Raw genomic sequence first — 16,927 nt, forward strand, 5'->3', positions numbered from 1 at the left:
AGCGAAGTTAATATATAACTCAAGTGCAGTGGGGTAGGTTATAATTTTCACTATTTTTTTTTTAAAAGAGTGAAAGGTAGGATGAAAAAAGAAAATGCGGAGCCATAGACACTTAAGAGATTAAGAATCCACTCTGTATTAATAAATTCTAAATTCTTTATGGTTCTCAAGGAGTAGATGTGTCAGATTTGATCCGAGAAACGAGAAAACCTGGACGTGAATAAAAATGAAGGCAGTATCAGGGAATCTGTGCCGAAAAGTATCCATCATTGCGTTTCCAATGAATTCTTTCAAACATCCAGTGATCAGAGAACTCTTATATTTAAATAGTTTTAGAGGAATTAGAAGAAGGAAAAGTTTCTATTTATTTAATAGCATAAAGGTACCAAAATGGACAAATTATGATTTAAAAGGAAGCACAGACAGAACTTGATTATTGCTGCCCATGCAAAAATACTGAGAAGTTATTAACAGATAATTTTTTGTAGGGTATTTTGTTAATATTTTGTAGAAATAGAAATATTTTCGTAGACTGGAAACCAAGTGGATTCTACTCTAGAAATATAAGGGCAATCAGGGTATATATTGACATAAGTAAATAAGTTAAAGGGAAAAACTGATATTACCTCGACGAGATGAAAAAAATGTTTAACTGAAAAAATACATTATAGGTTTTAAAATATAAATTAAAAAAAATTGTTTCCTAATTTAGCCTGATAGAAAAAATATCCATTTCAACTATTAAACCACTATGCTGCTTAAAGGTGGAATATCATTAGGAGTTAGGAACAAGGGATCCATACTCAGGATTCAGATTTTTTTTAACCAGGCTAATACTGGTAATTTCCTGGTGCTCCAGTGATTAGAACTCCTTGCTTCCACTGCAGGGAGCTCGGGTTTGATCCCTGGTTGGGGAACTCACCAAGATCCCACAAGCCTGAGTGGCATGGCCAAAACAAAGCACCCACCTCCCGGAAAAATAATTAAATCACTATAATTTAATTATTTTATTCACGGAAAAACTAAACTAATACTTAAAATGCAGAACACAAGCGAGTCCAAGTTCATGCTGGCGGCTGCATGACAGGGCAGTAAATCCAGAGGTGAGTTGCTGGGGCGCTGAAGAGTGACTTTATTTGGAAGGTCAGTAGACAGAGAAGATGGTGGACTAGTGTCCCAAAGAACCATCTTGTTGTTGTTGTTCAGTGGCTAAATAATATCTGACTCTGTGACCCCCATGGACTGTAAAGCATACCAGGCTTCCCTATCCTTCACTATCTCCCGGAATTTGCTCAAACTCATGTCCATTGAGTTAGTGATGCTGTCTAACCATCTCATCCTCTGCCGTCCTCTTCTCCTTTTGCCTTCAATCTTTCCCAGCATCAGTTTTGTTTTTGTTTTTCCAGTGAGTCAGCTCTTCTTATCAGGTAACCAAATTTGGAGCTTCAGATTCAACATGAGCCCTTCCAATGAATATTCAGGGTTGATTTCCTTTAGGATTGACTGGTTTGATCTCCTTACAGTTCAAGGGACTCTCAAGAGTCTTCTCCAGCAGCACAATTCGAAAGCATCAATTCTCCGGTGCACAACCAAAGAGTCATGGTCCAACTCTCACATCTTTACATGACTACTGGGAAAACCCTAGCTTTGACTAACAGACCTTTGTCAGCAAAGTGATGTCTTTGCTTTTTAATATGCTGTCTAGGTTTGTCATAGTGTTCCTTCAAAGGAGCAAGTATCTTTTAATTTCATGGCTGCAGTCACCATCCACAGTGAATTTGGAGTCCAAGAAAATAAAGTTGGTTACTGGTTCTACTTTTCCCCCTTCTATTTGCCATAAAGTGATGGGACCAGATTTCATGATGTTAGGTTTTTGAATATTGAGTTTTATAAGAACCATCTTACCTGAGTCAGAATTCAGGCTTCTTTTATAATGAAAGGAGAGGGGGAGTGATTGGTTTTTTCAAACTTCTTAGTGTTGGAATCCTTTGTTCTCAGAGCTGTTCACGTAGGTCTGGTCAAATGTTCACTTAAACCTCCAATAAGAGAAATGTTATTCTTCTGCAACTTTTTATCTCTATGAATAGAAAAGTGTTATACCTTTAAAGGTCAGAGACTTGAGAATGGGTTATCCTGTAAATTTTAGACTATAGGCAACACTATTTTAGCAAAAGCAATAGAATACAAAGATTAAAGTAAAAGAAACAGATCAAATATGGAGTCAGATTTGTTCTTCCCTATTTTACAAGGATGTGTGTCAACAATCACTGGTGAAGCATACACATTTTTACACCACTTGAGGCTTTTATTCCATAAATTGTCAATTATCTTTGCCATTTTTCAATTGTGTTATCTGTTCATGGAGCTGAATGTATATTTTTACTAATCCTCAATATGCAATATATGTTTTAATTTTTTCTGTCAATATATGCTTGACTTTGTTTATAAAATTGTTGATCCCATAGGCTTTATCTTTGACATAAAATTTATCTAGCTTTTCCTTTATCATTTCATTTGTGGTTTACTTATGTGTTTTGTTAAGAAATCTTTCTCAATTCTGATATCATAAAGGATTTCCATGTATTATCTTTTAATAGTTTCAGTGTTTTGCTTTCACATTTAAATTGTATTCTGTCTGGAGTTGTATGTGTGCACATAGTATGAGATACTGTTCCAGTTTCATTTGTTTCCACATGGGAAGCCAATTTCCTCATCTCCAGTTTGTTTGGTTGCTAGAACCGCCATAACAAAATATCATAGATGGGTGGGATAAACATCAGAAATTTATTTTGTCACAATTCTGGAGACAGGATATCATGATTTTGTAGCTTTGGTTTCTTCTAAGGTCTCTGCTTGGCTTGCAGGTGGCTGTCTTCTTCCCATGCCCTCACATAGTCCTCCATCTGTGCATATCCTTGTCTTAGTCTCCTTTTTTTCATCAGTTGTATTGCTATATAACTGACGTTATTGACATATACAGCACAGTATGCATTTCAGCTTTCCTGGTGGCTCAGAGGGTAAAGAATCTGCCTGCAATGCAGGAGATGAGGGTTTGAACACATCTCTGGGTCGGGAAGGTCTCCTGGAGAAGAGAATGGCAACCCACTCCAGTATTCTTGTCTGGAGAATTCCATGGACAGAGGAGCCTGACGGGCTACAGTCCATGGGATCACAAAGAGTCAGACACAACTGAGCAACTAACACTTTCACTTTTTCACAATACACAGTTAAGGTGTATAGCATAATGATTTGATTTAAATACATCATAGAATGATTATGACAAGTTTAGTGAACATCCATCACCTCATATAGATACAAATTTAATGAAATAAAATATTTTTCATTGTGATGAGAATTCTTAGATTTACTCTCTTAAAAACTTTTATATATAGCATACATCAGTGTTGATTATATTTATCATGTTGTACATTACATCCCTGTCACGAAGCATTTAACAGGAGGCTTCCTGTGTGCTGTTTTGGATCTGTCATGAATCCTCTGTCCCTTATTAATTCCTGAATATTCAGGAATTAAGTGGGGGTAGCAAACTACTCCCAGGGGCTGAAGTATGCATGCATTTCCTTCGTTAGTTTTTCCATACGGCGATAAGTAACTATTTATGACCCTCTTCCTTTTTATGAACCATATGGTAAAAGTGATTATTTATAACCCTCTGTCTTTGATATGGATCACCTTATGATAATTTGTAAGTCTGGACTTTTGATTTTTATCTTTTCTGAAAATAGTTACCTTGTAAGACAGTATAAATACCCACACTATGTTGAAATATTGGAGAAGGACATGGCAACCCACTCCAGTGTTCTTGCCTGGAGAATCCCAGGGACGGGGGAGCCTGGTGGGCTGCCGTCTATGGGGTCGCACAGAGTCGGACACGACTGAAGTGACTTAGCATAGCATGTTGAAATAAACAACTTTGTTCCATCAGAGCTTGGGTCCCCATGTCTTTCTTTCTTTCTCTGTCTCTCTCGGGCTAATTCTCTGGAGTGCAGAAGCTCACTGAGCTCACTTTCTTGCCCGGGCTTCTAAGACCCTCTGGTGAAGGCACACTGTGCCTTCACCTCCTCGAGAGGGCTCCTGATGCCTACGTGTAGCAGTGCAAGCCTTGTGTCAAAGGCTTTATGGGCTTTCTGTGTAAACCAAGGAATATCAGCCTCTTTCTCTCTCTCTTTTAATTTCTTATTGTCGACTCTGGACCACCAGGTTCGGGTCCATTAAAGGACCTCAACACATCCCTAGTACTTGTTTGTCTTATAATTGCAAGTTACTTCCTGTTAAACAACATAATGACTCTGTTACCACCTTGGGTCCTTGGACTCTTTAATGGATAGAAATTGGTAAGTAACCAGATAAGGAGTTCAGACAAGGCTTTATCGGGACTCACACTGCAGAACAAGAAAAAAAGTGCCCTTGCTTGCTTTCTGAGATAGGGTAAGCTGGTCCCTTAAATGGGGTGAAGGTAGGGGTGGATCAGTGGGTTGGGCCAAATGGGTGGCTTAGGGTGGCCTACCCACCCACTTTGTTCAGGGATCATGCACAGTATCCTTCTTTTGCTCACTGCACCTAGAACTAGCAGTTATTTTTGGCCTTTATATGTCTTATTATTCATAATTTTTCCCAATTTCACATGTGTACAGTTATTTTTAGTCCTTTATAGTTTCTTTGTTTTCCGTTGTTCAAGGAGATCTTTGTCCATGTGCAAATGCTCCCGGGTGCCAGCCTATCTCAATTCAATATTTTTATACATTTAAAAATGATCACCACGTTGTTACCTTACAACAGGGGTCCCCACCCCCTGGACCACAAACCAGTGTCAGCTTGTGGTCTGTTAGGAACTGGGCTACATAGCAGGTGGTGAGCATCGCAAATGAGCAAAACTTCATCTGTAGTTACAGCTGCTCTAATGGCAGCATTAGATTCTCATAGGAGCTCTAACCCTACTATGAACTGCACTTGCAAAAGATGATTTGAAGTGAAGCTGAGGCAGTGATGTTAGTGCTGGGGAGCAGCTACAAATACAGATTATCATTAGTACAATAAATGTTGTACACTTGAATCATCCCAAAACCATTCCCCACCCCCACACCCCAGTGTGAGGAAAAATTGTTCTTCCATGAAACCAGTCCCTGGTGCCAGAAATTTTGGCAACCGCTGCCATACAGGATATTACATAATTATTGATAATATACTATACAGTGTATATTTCATACCCATGACTGATTTATCTTGTAACTTGAAGTTTGTACCCTCACCTATTTGTATCCTCCCACTCCCCCATTCTGTTTTTTCTGTCTGTTTATTTTGGCTATACTATGCAGCATGTGGGATCTTACCTGTGCCTCTTGCATTGGGAGCAACAGAGTCTTAATCACTGGACAGCCAAGGAAGTACCCCCTACCATGCTGTTCTAAAGAGAAAACTATTCGAACTAATAAATGAATTCAGTATAATTGCAGTAGAAGGTTGTAGATATCCTTTATCACCTTAAAAGAAAGTTACTTTCCATTTTGAATTTGTTAAGGACTTGATCCTGAAGAATGGCTGGAATATATTGAATATTCTTCTTTAGCTATATAGGTAAATAAATATGTATTTTATAATAACCTATTTCTGCTTTAAGATTAATATGATGAATATATTAATAAACTTCAATATTAAAGTATCTTGTGTCGGGAGCTGCTTTAGGCATTACTGACAAATGGAGGCATGGCCCCAACTCCCTCTCCTTGTCCCGCAGGCATGGACCCGGGATGAAGGAGTTAGGCCTTGTGATCCTGACTTGTTTTTTCCTCTCCTCAGCTGAGTTGACTGAAAAGAATATTAAGGTGCTTATTGTTCTTGAGAGGAGCATGAGAAGGCACAAAGCCTTCTGCAGCTGTGCTCAGAGAATAATTCATAAAGTTAATCTTTGACATTCATTCAAGGACCTTTACAAAAGAGTGTTCCATGATGAGCACGTAGACCGCAGCTTGAGGCCATGGGAGGGATTGCTATCTGAAACCTATTTGTAAGGGAAATGTTTATGGCAAAGGAGTTTGCTGAATTTAGGGCTTAGGAATAATTAAAATAGTTAGAAGCTAAAGATTTAAGGAATGTTGTAATGTTAGCATATTTTACTATAGCTTCTAGAGATTAGGAATTTTGGAGATATTAGTGGTTAGAAGCCTTTTAGAGAAAGTGAGCTCAGGATACTAGGGGCAAACAGGATTTAGAAAGATAAGAAATAAACTGAGGAATGTGGTATGCAGCCCAGACATTAGCATGAGTTACTATGTATTCACAAGGACACATGAGAAGAAGTAGATAAGAGAATCGCTGAGGCAGGAACTCCTTTTGAGGGGCAACAATGATTTATGGAGACAACAAATCTGGGTCAGGGGGAACTGAAAATGTCAAACCTCTGACCTAATGCTTTTGTAAAAGTATAAAAGAGAATCTTAAGCTTGAAATAAATATTCAGTCCAAGAAAACTGAGAGGCTGCATCGTTTCTCGTCGACACCACCCATCCCTTCAGGCCAATTCCCTGACTGCTGGAGCTGGACTCTGGCAATCTTGAACATATTATTTACTTATAAAGTTGAACAATACTGTCCTTTTGTGTGTTGGTCCAGTTGTTGTTCAGTCGCTATGTCCAACTCTTTGTGACCCCATGGATTGAAGCATACCAGGCTCTTCTGTCCTCCCTCCAGTATCTCCTGCAGTTTACTCAAATTCATGTCCATTGAGTCAGTGATGGCATGCAAACATGTCATCCTCTGCCACCCTCTTAAATCTTTCCCATCATTAGAGCTTTTCCCCCCAGTGAATTGGCTCTTATTGGAGCTTCAGACTCAGCATCAGTCCTTCCAATGAATATTCAGGGTTGATTTCCTTTAGGATTGACTGGTTTGATCTTATTGAAGTCCAAGGGACTCTCAGGAGCCTTCTCCAGTGCCACAGTTAGAAAGCATCAATTCTTCGCTGTTCGGCCTTCTTTATGGTCCAACTCTCACATTCGTACATGACGACTGGGAAAATCATAGCTTTGACTAATGAACCTTTGTCAGGAAAGTGATGTCTTTGCTTTTTAATATGCTATCTAGGTTTGTCATAGCTTTCCTTCCAAGGAGCAAACATCTTTTAATTTCATGGCACCTGTCACCATCCACACTGACTTTGCAGCCCAAGAAAATAAAATCTGTCTCTGCTTCCACTTTTTCTCCATCTATTTGCTATGAAGTGATGGGACTGGATGCAATGATCTTAGTTTTTTGAATTTTGAGTTTCAAGCCACCTTTTTTATTCTCCTCTTTCACCAAGAGGCTCTTTAGTTTCTCTTCACTTTCTGCCATTAGAGTGGTATCATCTGCACATCTGAGGTTGTCTATACTTCTTCCAGCAATCTTGATTCCAGCTTGTGATTCATCCAGCCCAGCATTTTGCATGATGTACTCTGCATATGTGTGTGCTCAGTCGCTCAGTTGTGTCCAACTCTTTGTGACCCCATGAACTGTAGCCTACCAGACTCCTCTGTCCATGGTATTTTCCAGGCAAGAATACTGGTTTGGGTTGCCATTTCCTTCTCCAGTGAGTACTCTGCCTCTAAGTTAAACAAGCATGGTGGCAATATACAGCCTTGTCATACTCCTTTCCCAAACTGGCATCAGTTTTTCCATGTCTGATTCTAACGGTCCAGTTACTCTTCTACATAATAGATCACATCACAATTTAGTGGCTTATTATATCTCACACTTTCCTGGGTCAGAAATTCAAGATAACCTCAGCTAGGCAATTTTTGTCTTGGGATCTTTCATGTGATTGCGATCAGTTGATAGCTGGAGCTAGAACAGCAGGTGCTGTAACACTTGGGGTGGTGTAGGCATCTCTCACTCTTCCAGTAGTCTCAGGCCTCTTTAGTTCATCTCTTTGTGTGGGCTTTTGCACCTCTTCATAGCACAGCAGCCTCAGGGCAGTTGGACTGCTTACCTGGTAGCTGAAATTCTTCATCAAGAAGAGCTTCTGTGAACAAGGTGGGAACTGCATCTCCTTTTATGACCTGGGCTTGGAAGTCTCACAGCTTCATTTCTGCTGCAATCTGCTGTCTATGAACAATTCACTAGCCCATCTGGATTCAAGAGGTAGGGGACACAGACCTCTCCTCCCCATGGAAAAAGTGACAAAATCATATTGTCACACTGAAAGAGGTTGCTGTGTAAGAGGTGCTCTTGTAGTCATCTTAGGGATACACAACTTACCACAGTCCTCTGGCTTTGACAGTTTTTATCTGCAAACTATAACTATCTTCTGTTCCAAGACTCCAAATGTCTCATTACATTGTGGCATCAGATTGATCAATCTCATTCTAGAAATCAGGCCCTGCTTGGGGTAAGGCTCTTCAGGACTTCTCCCTTGGATACAACTCTTACGTGCTATTTCTCTCAATCAAAGTACCTGTTATCTTCATCTTACACACATGTAATGCAATAGTAAGACACTACTATTCCAAACTGGGGACAACAGGAGTCCTCATACAGCAGTTGCTGGGGATAGAGCAGCCACTGATCCATAGAAATTCCAAATCATGCTAGGTATATGTTACCAGTTCACTGCTCATGTAGAGTTCTCCATACCTCTTAGCAGCACCTTAGATCTTGGTTCTGCTGAGTCATCCTTCTTTATTCATAAAATGTGATCCATGTTTGCCATTGAGTATCTTTTTCAGCCTCCTTCCTGTCCAAAAATGATTGGGAGCCCAAAGATCTCTTTTTTATTTTGTCCAGCATTTGTCTTTTTCAGTTCAAGGTAATATGGCTGTTTTTATTTAGTTTTCATTAAAAATTTTTTATTTAGTTAGTTATTGTTTTGGCTGTGCTGGGTATTTGTTGTTGCATGGGCTTTTCTCTAGTTGTGGTGAGTGGGGACTACTCTCTAGTTGTGGTGTACAGGTTTCTCATTGCAGTGGCTTCTCTTGCTGCAGAGCATGGGCTCTAGGGTCTGGGGGCTTCATTAATTGTGGCTCCTGGGCTTTAGGACACAGGCTCAATAGTTGTGTCACTAGGGCTTAGTTTCTCCACAGCATGTGAAAACTTCCCAGACCAGGGATTGAACATGTATGTGTCTTCTGCATTGGCAGGCTGATTTTTTATCACTGAGTCACCAGGGAAGCCCCAATATGGCTTTTTAAAAAAACTTTGTGGTGTATATGTATATATTTATACTATCTTTCTGTTTACAATTAGCTTTCACTTGTTCCTCTTCTTGCTGGGAACCCTACAATTAGCCATTGTTGTTTAGTCTCTAAGTTGTGTCTGACTCTTTGGGACCCCATGGACTATAGCCCACCAGATTCCTCTGTCCATGGGATTTCCATTACTTGTGGTTGGAGGCATGCTAACTAAAGGGATAAAATGAGTGTCTAATAAAGAAAAATGGTGAAATTGGAACTTGTTTGAGTAGAAAGAAAAATACAGGACAAAATTACATAAGTATGGCTAATTGTAGGGCTTCCCAGGTGGATGATTGGAAAAGAATCCACCTGCCAATGCAGGAGACACAGGTTGGATGCCTGAGTTGAGAAGATTCCCCTGGACAAGGAAATTACAACCCATTCCAGTATTCTTGCCTGGGAAATTCCAGAGGAAACTTGTGAGCTACAGTCCACTGGATCACAAAAGAGTCAGATATGACTGAGTGACTGAGCAGGCATGCATATATCCTCAAAATATTATTTTAGGGATAAGACTTTGTCTTAGGGATAAGTCTTTGTTATCCCATTCTTTGTCATGGAAGGTCTGTTTTTTTATGAGAAATTTCACAGAGGCTTTCTTGTAAGATCTTTTTTTTCCCTCTGAAGGGGTACATGAGGTACCCTCTGAGATTTTCCTGAAATCTTCCCTAAGGATCTTTTGATCCCTGCGGACCTTTCTTGCTTTAAGAATGCTTTCCTGGAATAAAAGACTGTACTGAGCCACTGATAATTCCTCATGGAGTGGTTCATTTTTCAGTTCCTCTCTCCACTCTCATATTATTATGAAAAGTGAAAGTATTTAGTCATTCAGTTGTGTCTGACTCTTTGTGACCCCATGGACTGTAGCCTGCCAAGCTCTTCTGTGGAATTCTTCAGGCAAGAATACTGGAGCAGGTAGCCATTCCCTTCTCCAGGGGATCTTACTGACCCAGGGATTGAACCCAGGTCTACCTGCATTGCAGACAGCATTCTTTGATGTCTGAGCCACCAGAGAAGTAGCATGAGAATAAGACAGGTAGCACAGTAACACTGTGCATAGAAAACTCTCAGCTCTACCATTAGAGGTCATTATGTTATTGAACCGAACTTGGGTCCACTTGCTACCACCCAGCAAAGCCAATCTACTGACACCAGGTTGTGGTGAAGGGAAGTGCAGTGTTTACAGCAGGTGCCCAATGTGGGGCCAAGCAAGGTGCATGGTTGGCTATTGCTTGATGGTTTTCAGGGAAAGTTTTTAAAGATAGGGTGAAGGAGAGGGATTACAAGGTTTGTGACCAGCCTGTGGACATTCTTCTGATTGGTTGGTGGTGAGGTAATTGGGGGTCAACATCATCAGTCTTCTGGTTCCAATCTGTCTGGGGCCTGCGTCCTGGTGTTCAGCATATACTTAACTTTTCCGTCTGCTGCAGGTTTCAGTATCTGCAAAACATTTCAAAGGATATAGCTCAGAACATTATCTATAGCCCCTGAAAGAAAGAAAGAAAGTGTAGTTGCTCAGTCGTTTCTGACTCTTGGTGATCCCATGGGCTTTAGCCTTCTGGGCTTTTCTGTCCATAGAATTCTCTAGGCAAGAGTACTGGAGTGGATTGCCATTTCCTTCTCCAAGGGATCTTCCTGACCTAGGGATCAAACCTGGGTCTCCAGCATTGCAGGCAGATTCTTTACTGTCTGAGCTACAAGGGAAGCCCCTGAGGAGGAACTAAAGGTCTTTGACTTTAGCAGCTAAACTATTATTATTTTGTCTTGCTTGACTGTTTTCCTTTCTTTCTGCATTTTCTTACTTCTCTGACTAAATTTCTTCTTTGGAACTTGGGGAAGGCCTAGGAGGCTAAGGGGCTTACCTTGTGGCTCACACGGTAAAGAATCGGTCTGCAATGTAGGAGAGTCAGGTTCAATCCCTGGGTTGGGAAGATCCCTTGGAGAAGGAAATGGCAATCCACTCCAGTATTCTTGCCTAGAGAATCCCATGGACAGAGGAGCCTGGGAGGCTACAGTCCATGGGGCTGCAAAGAGTAGGACACAACTGAGTAACTAACACACACACATACACTAAGAGGCTGAAGTTTTTGTACAGATAAGAGGCAGGGGGAGGACATGGATGGGAGTGGTGTTCTGTTTTGGGAAGACCCCATAGGGTCCTGCTCGATTCATTAAATGACAGTACTGAGAAACGTTATGTGGCTTATAACAAAACACCTTTTCCCCCATGTTCCCATAATGCTTTCCTCATATCCCTTTAAGCCTCCATCAACAACCTCCTTTAGGATCTTTAGGCTCTTCTAATACCCTTCCAAAGGGCCCTTCAGTCTTTCACTAATATTTGCCTCAGAAGTCTGCCACATTCTTCTCACCGCCCAGAGCCAAAACCAGTGGCAGATGTTTTAAGATTTTTGTTTCAGTAGTATCCCACTTCAAAGAACAAATTTCTATTCCAGTCAGTACTGCTGCCTAAAGTGTCACCCCAAACTATAGCATAGACAACAACAAAGGTGTTACATCTCTTGTGATTTCTGTGGATCAGGAGTTCAGGGAGGCTTCCTCATGCATTTGCTGTCCTTACGTGGCTGGAGCTGGGGAGGGTGGTGCTGGAGGATGTGGGGGATGAATGAGCATCTTTTCCTCTCCATGGAGCCTGAGCCCAGTCTCTCTCCCGGGATTCTCGGAGGTTTCTCCGTGATGGGCTGCTCACAGGGCCACATAAGCTTCAAGAACACGTGTTCCAGTGAGGAAAGCAGAAGCACTTTCTCCACGTTCTTTTAGCTACAGACTAATCACCAGCCAACAAGACTCTAAGTGGGAGGACTGGCACAATCACATTTTAGAAGAAGATGCAAGATGGGACATATTGTTACAGTTAACTTTGGAAAATAAAATTTGCCACATATGTCAAAAATGGTTCATTTTTGGTAATTTCATATAGTTCAACCTAATACAGACATGAACAAATGTGTGGGGAAAGAAACAAACTCGAATTCCATTTTATTCAGAAGTTTTAAATCTATTAGGTTGTCCTCTAATTTTTTTCTATTGTGTCTATCCAAGAAACATAATTTTCTATTGTGTCTATCTTTTGGTGTGAAGGTTATGGAGAATTGTAAAATGAATTTGAGAGTAATCTATTCTTTAAAAAATTTCTAGTACTGCTTGTATAACATAATGGTGATCAAGTGTTTCAATGTTTGGTAACAGTTTACTGTTCAATAATCTAAGCTTGTTACATTTCATTGAGGGAAGTTTTTGACTGCAATTCAGTTTCCTTATTTGCTATTGATTCATTGTTTTAGTTTTCTGCTTTGTCAATTATGGTAATGTATAATTTGCAAGAAAATTGAAAATTTTAATCTAAAATTTCATATTTAGTGGCCTGTGGTTATCCTTAGTATTTCCCTATTATTTTAAAAAATCTAAATTACCTGTATTTATGTCCCTTTTTATGTAATTTTAGTTAAAAGGCCTTCTCATGAATGTTCATGAATCTATCTGAGAAACAGAAAATTACAAATTATTAATATTTGGAATCTTTATTTGCAGTTCCTCCTTTTCAACTTACCTCTTCATCACAGAGGCAGACACTATCCTAAATATTTTAGTTATCATTATCTTGCTTTTTATTTCATCATCTTATCACTTACATATATGTGCCTAAGTAATATATAATTCCATTTCACTTTATTGGCCTTTAACTTTGGTGTTATGTTATACACAGCCATCTGAGAATGACTTTTCTCAATACTGTATATCTAGGACATAAACATATTGTTTATTCAATTGTAGTTTATTTCATAGTTATATAATATTCCATTGACTATTTCATTGACTGTACATAATAGTTTATTCATTCTCCTTTTACATCTTTATTAGATTTTGTTTTAATTGAAAATTTTATTGAGATAATTGCAAATTCACCTGCAGCATAAAAAACACAAAGAGATCTCTTATACAATTTGCCCAGTTTACTCCAATGTTAACATTTTGCAAAACTAGAGTATAATATCACAGCCAGAGTGTTGACAGTGATACAATCCACAAGACTTAACTGTTTTCCAGTTTTACTTAACACTCATTTGTGTGTGTATTAAGTTCTATTTTATCACCTGTGTGTTTATGTAGGGTTTCACAGGTAGCATGAGTGATAAAAGAACCCACCTGCAAGATGCAGGAGATGCAGGTTTGATCTCTGAGTTGGGAAAATCCCCTGAAGAAGGAAATGTTTATGTATTAATGACTACACTTAAGATACAGAGCAGTTCCAAAACTACAAAACTTATTTTGTATTTTGATACTTTTGAAAATGAATTCAGTGTATTAAATCCTATTTTATGAAAACTTTGTGGTGTGTAGAAGTATTAATAGAATTGATGTGGATAATCTGACATGACATCCAAAGATCTTGCTAAATTCATTTTTCTCTTCCTACCTGTATCATTTAAAAATAATTTCATGCTATTAAAAAGTTGAATAAATACTACAGAAACACAGAATTTAAAAAATTGTAAAGAATTCCTAAATACCTTTTATCTATATTTACACAACATTTACATTTGACCACATCTGCTTTCTCTATAAAAGAACATATTTTTCTTGAAAGGTATGCGCATGAGTTGCAGGTGTGAGTCCTCTACACTCCCCAAAGCTTCAGTGAGTGTCTCCAACAAGGTCGTTCTATTATCTAATGACAGTAAAATTATAAAATTGAGGAAATTAATACAAACACAGCACTATTATTTAGCATACAAAATTTATCCAGATTCCATCAGTTGCCCAAAAAATGTCCAAGAAACAATGTGGGTTCATTGTGCAGCGCCCTGTACCTTTAAGTGTTTAAACTGGAGCAGCCTTTCAGCCTCTGTCTTTTACATCCTCAATATTTTAAAAATTGCATGTCATTGTCATGGTAAATGGCCCAAACTTGGTGTTTGGTATTGCCTCATAATTTAGATTCAGGTTATGCATTTTGGGCTGGAATAATATATAAATGATGTTGTGCCCTCCTCTAAGAATCAGAGCAACCAATTCCCTGATATTTGATTGTACCAATAGTTGCAATATTAATTTTGTTTAATTAAGGTGGTAAATGCCAGATTTCTTGTTTTCCAACTATAAGCAGTAAGCATTTTGTGGAAAGATGTTCTGAAACTAATAAAACTGTCACCTAGTTTTAGCATTCATGGATGACTCTGGCCTTAAAGAATCACTGTGCTGGCTACCAAGCTGTAAGTTTCTAATCTGTCATTTCCTTTTGTATTTATTGATAGTCAATTTTTAAGTTTTCCCTTCTTCTCTAGTTGTTTATACATATACAATTATATATCAATGCAGATATATGCATTTTTATTTTATTCTTTTGAGTTGTAACCTGTTATTATTTGGTCCCAGTTTTGACCAAAGCCTTAGAGCTGTTTGTGATACCCTTTGGGGCTTGTTCTGTGGCCTAACGTGTGATCTGTGCTGCACAATATTTCACAGTATTTGGAGAGTATGCATTCTTCTGCAGTGGAGCAGAGTGGCTCACATGTCTGTTAGGTCCAGCTGGTTTAGAGTATTGTGCAAGTTGCCTGTTTCCCTGTCAAGTGTTATGGGTTCAGTTGTTTCACCGCAAAAGAGATATGTTGGCGTCTTCACCCCCCACCTCAGAATGTGACTTTAGAGACAGGGTCTTTATAGGGATAATCAAGTTCAAATGGTCATTAGGGTGGGCCCTAAACCAATTAAACTGGTGCATGCATGTGTGTGTTCAGTTGTGTACAACTCTTTGCAACCCTGTGGGCTGTAGCTCACCAGGCTCCTCTGTTCATGGAATTTTCCAGGCAGGAACTGGAGTGGGTTGCCATTTCCTTCCCTAATATGACTGGTATCCTTATAAAAAGAAAAAATTTAAAACAAGTTAGACACACATAGGAGAAAATGATGTGGAGAGACAAAGGGAAAAGATCAATATCCAGAAGTCAAAGAGAGGCTTGGAGCAGATTCTTCCCTCAGAATCTGCCAACTCTGTTGGCACCTTGACTTCAGATTTCTGGCCCCCAGAACTATGAAATATATGAAAAATAAATTTTTGTTGCTTAAACTACTTGTTTTGTAGTACCTTGTTACAGCAGTCTAGAAAATGTAAAAGATTTTGGTTGCAAAATAAGGTGTTGCTTTAGCAAATACATAAAAATTTGGAAGTGGCTTTGGAATTGGCAACTGATGGAAGAGTTTTGAGGTACTTGATAGAAAAAGCCCAGATTGCTTTGAGGGCATTATTGGTAGAAATACGAGAATGTTAAGGTACTACTGGTGAGATGTCAGATAAAAATGAAGGACATGTTATTGGAAATTGGAGAAAAGTGGAAGATAACTTGACTGACATGTGTTTCAGTGTTTACCAGAGGACAGAACTTGTGAGTGATGAATTGGGATATTTAGCTGCAGAGATTTCTAAGCTAGGTGTTGAAGTCATGACTTAACCTTTCCTTGATGTTGATAGTAAAACATGGGAGGACAGAGATAAACTGAGACTGTATTGTTAAGCAAAGGGAACTAGACTGCAAAGGTTTGGAAGACTCTCAGCTTACTCATATTGCAAAAAGCAAGAAAGCAAGCTCTGGAGAGAACACCAAGCATGTGGCCACTGTTTGCTCAAGAGATTATGGGTATGTGACTTATGAATCCAATCAATCATTTCGGTAGAAATGCTACCAACTTGGACTCAAAGGAATAGAAAAGTTAAAATGAAGGAACTTTGTCAAACTTCTGAGATTCTACAGGCAGGAAACAGGTTGATAGAGCTATCTAGCTGTGGACACAGACCGAGGGTGGGGCCACTTTCTTGGTTCCAGAGGGCGAAGCCTCCTTTTCAATTCCAGAGAGCTGCCCCACTATTCAGAATTGAAGATTCAGGGCCACCATCCTACTGGGCTTAGAGGACAGAGCATTTAGCCACAGATGATTATTCTCAGACCTTAACATCTAATGGAATTTACCCTGCTAGTTTTGGGGCTTCTCTGGGACTCATAACACCCCTTATCCTGACAATTTCTTCCTTTTGAAATGGGAATGTCTATCCCATGCCTATCTGATTATTGTATTTTGGTAGCAGTTAACTCTTTTGGTTTCATAGGTTCACAAATGGAGAGGAATATTGCCCCAGGATGAATCATATCCCAAATCTCACCCATATCTGATTTGGATGAGATTCTGGATTTAGAGTTGATGCTGGAGTGGATTAACATTGGGTGGGGAGGAAATGTTGGGCAGGGGTGAATGCACTTTGCATGTGAGAAGGACATGAATTTGGTGGGGTTGGGCAGGAGGGCTGACTGTTATGGATTGAATTGCATCCTGTCAAAAATACATTGAATTCCTAACCCCCAGTATCTCAGAATGTGGATTAGAGACAGGGCCTCTACAGAGATAATTAAGTTAAAATTAGGTCAATAGAATGAGACCTAAATCAATATGATCAATGTCCTTATAAAAAGAGTACATTTGGACACAGCTGGTAACTGAAACATGGGGTACTGGAAGAATAAGCTTCCTCCTACAAGGAATGGTCCACTTTTTCAGGGAAGGAAGGGCCTCTACATCAGGAGTTAGCAGGTTCTGGGGTAATACTGTATCTGCCACAACCACTCAACTCTACTACTGTAGTGTATAAGCAATCTACAGCCAGGTTATGGCTGGCTGTGTTCCAATGAAAC

This window comes from Bubalus bubalis, chromosome 17 (genome assembly GCF_019923935.1).
Source record: "Bubalus bubalis isolate 160015118507 breed Murrah chromosome 17, NDDB_SH_1, whole genome shotgun sequence".
Taxonomy (NCBI): domain Eukaryota; kingdom Metazoa; phylum Chordata; class Mammalia; order Artiodactyla; family Bovidae; genus Bubalus; species Bubalus bubalis.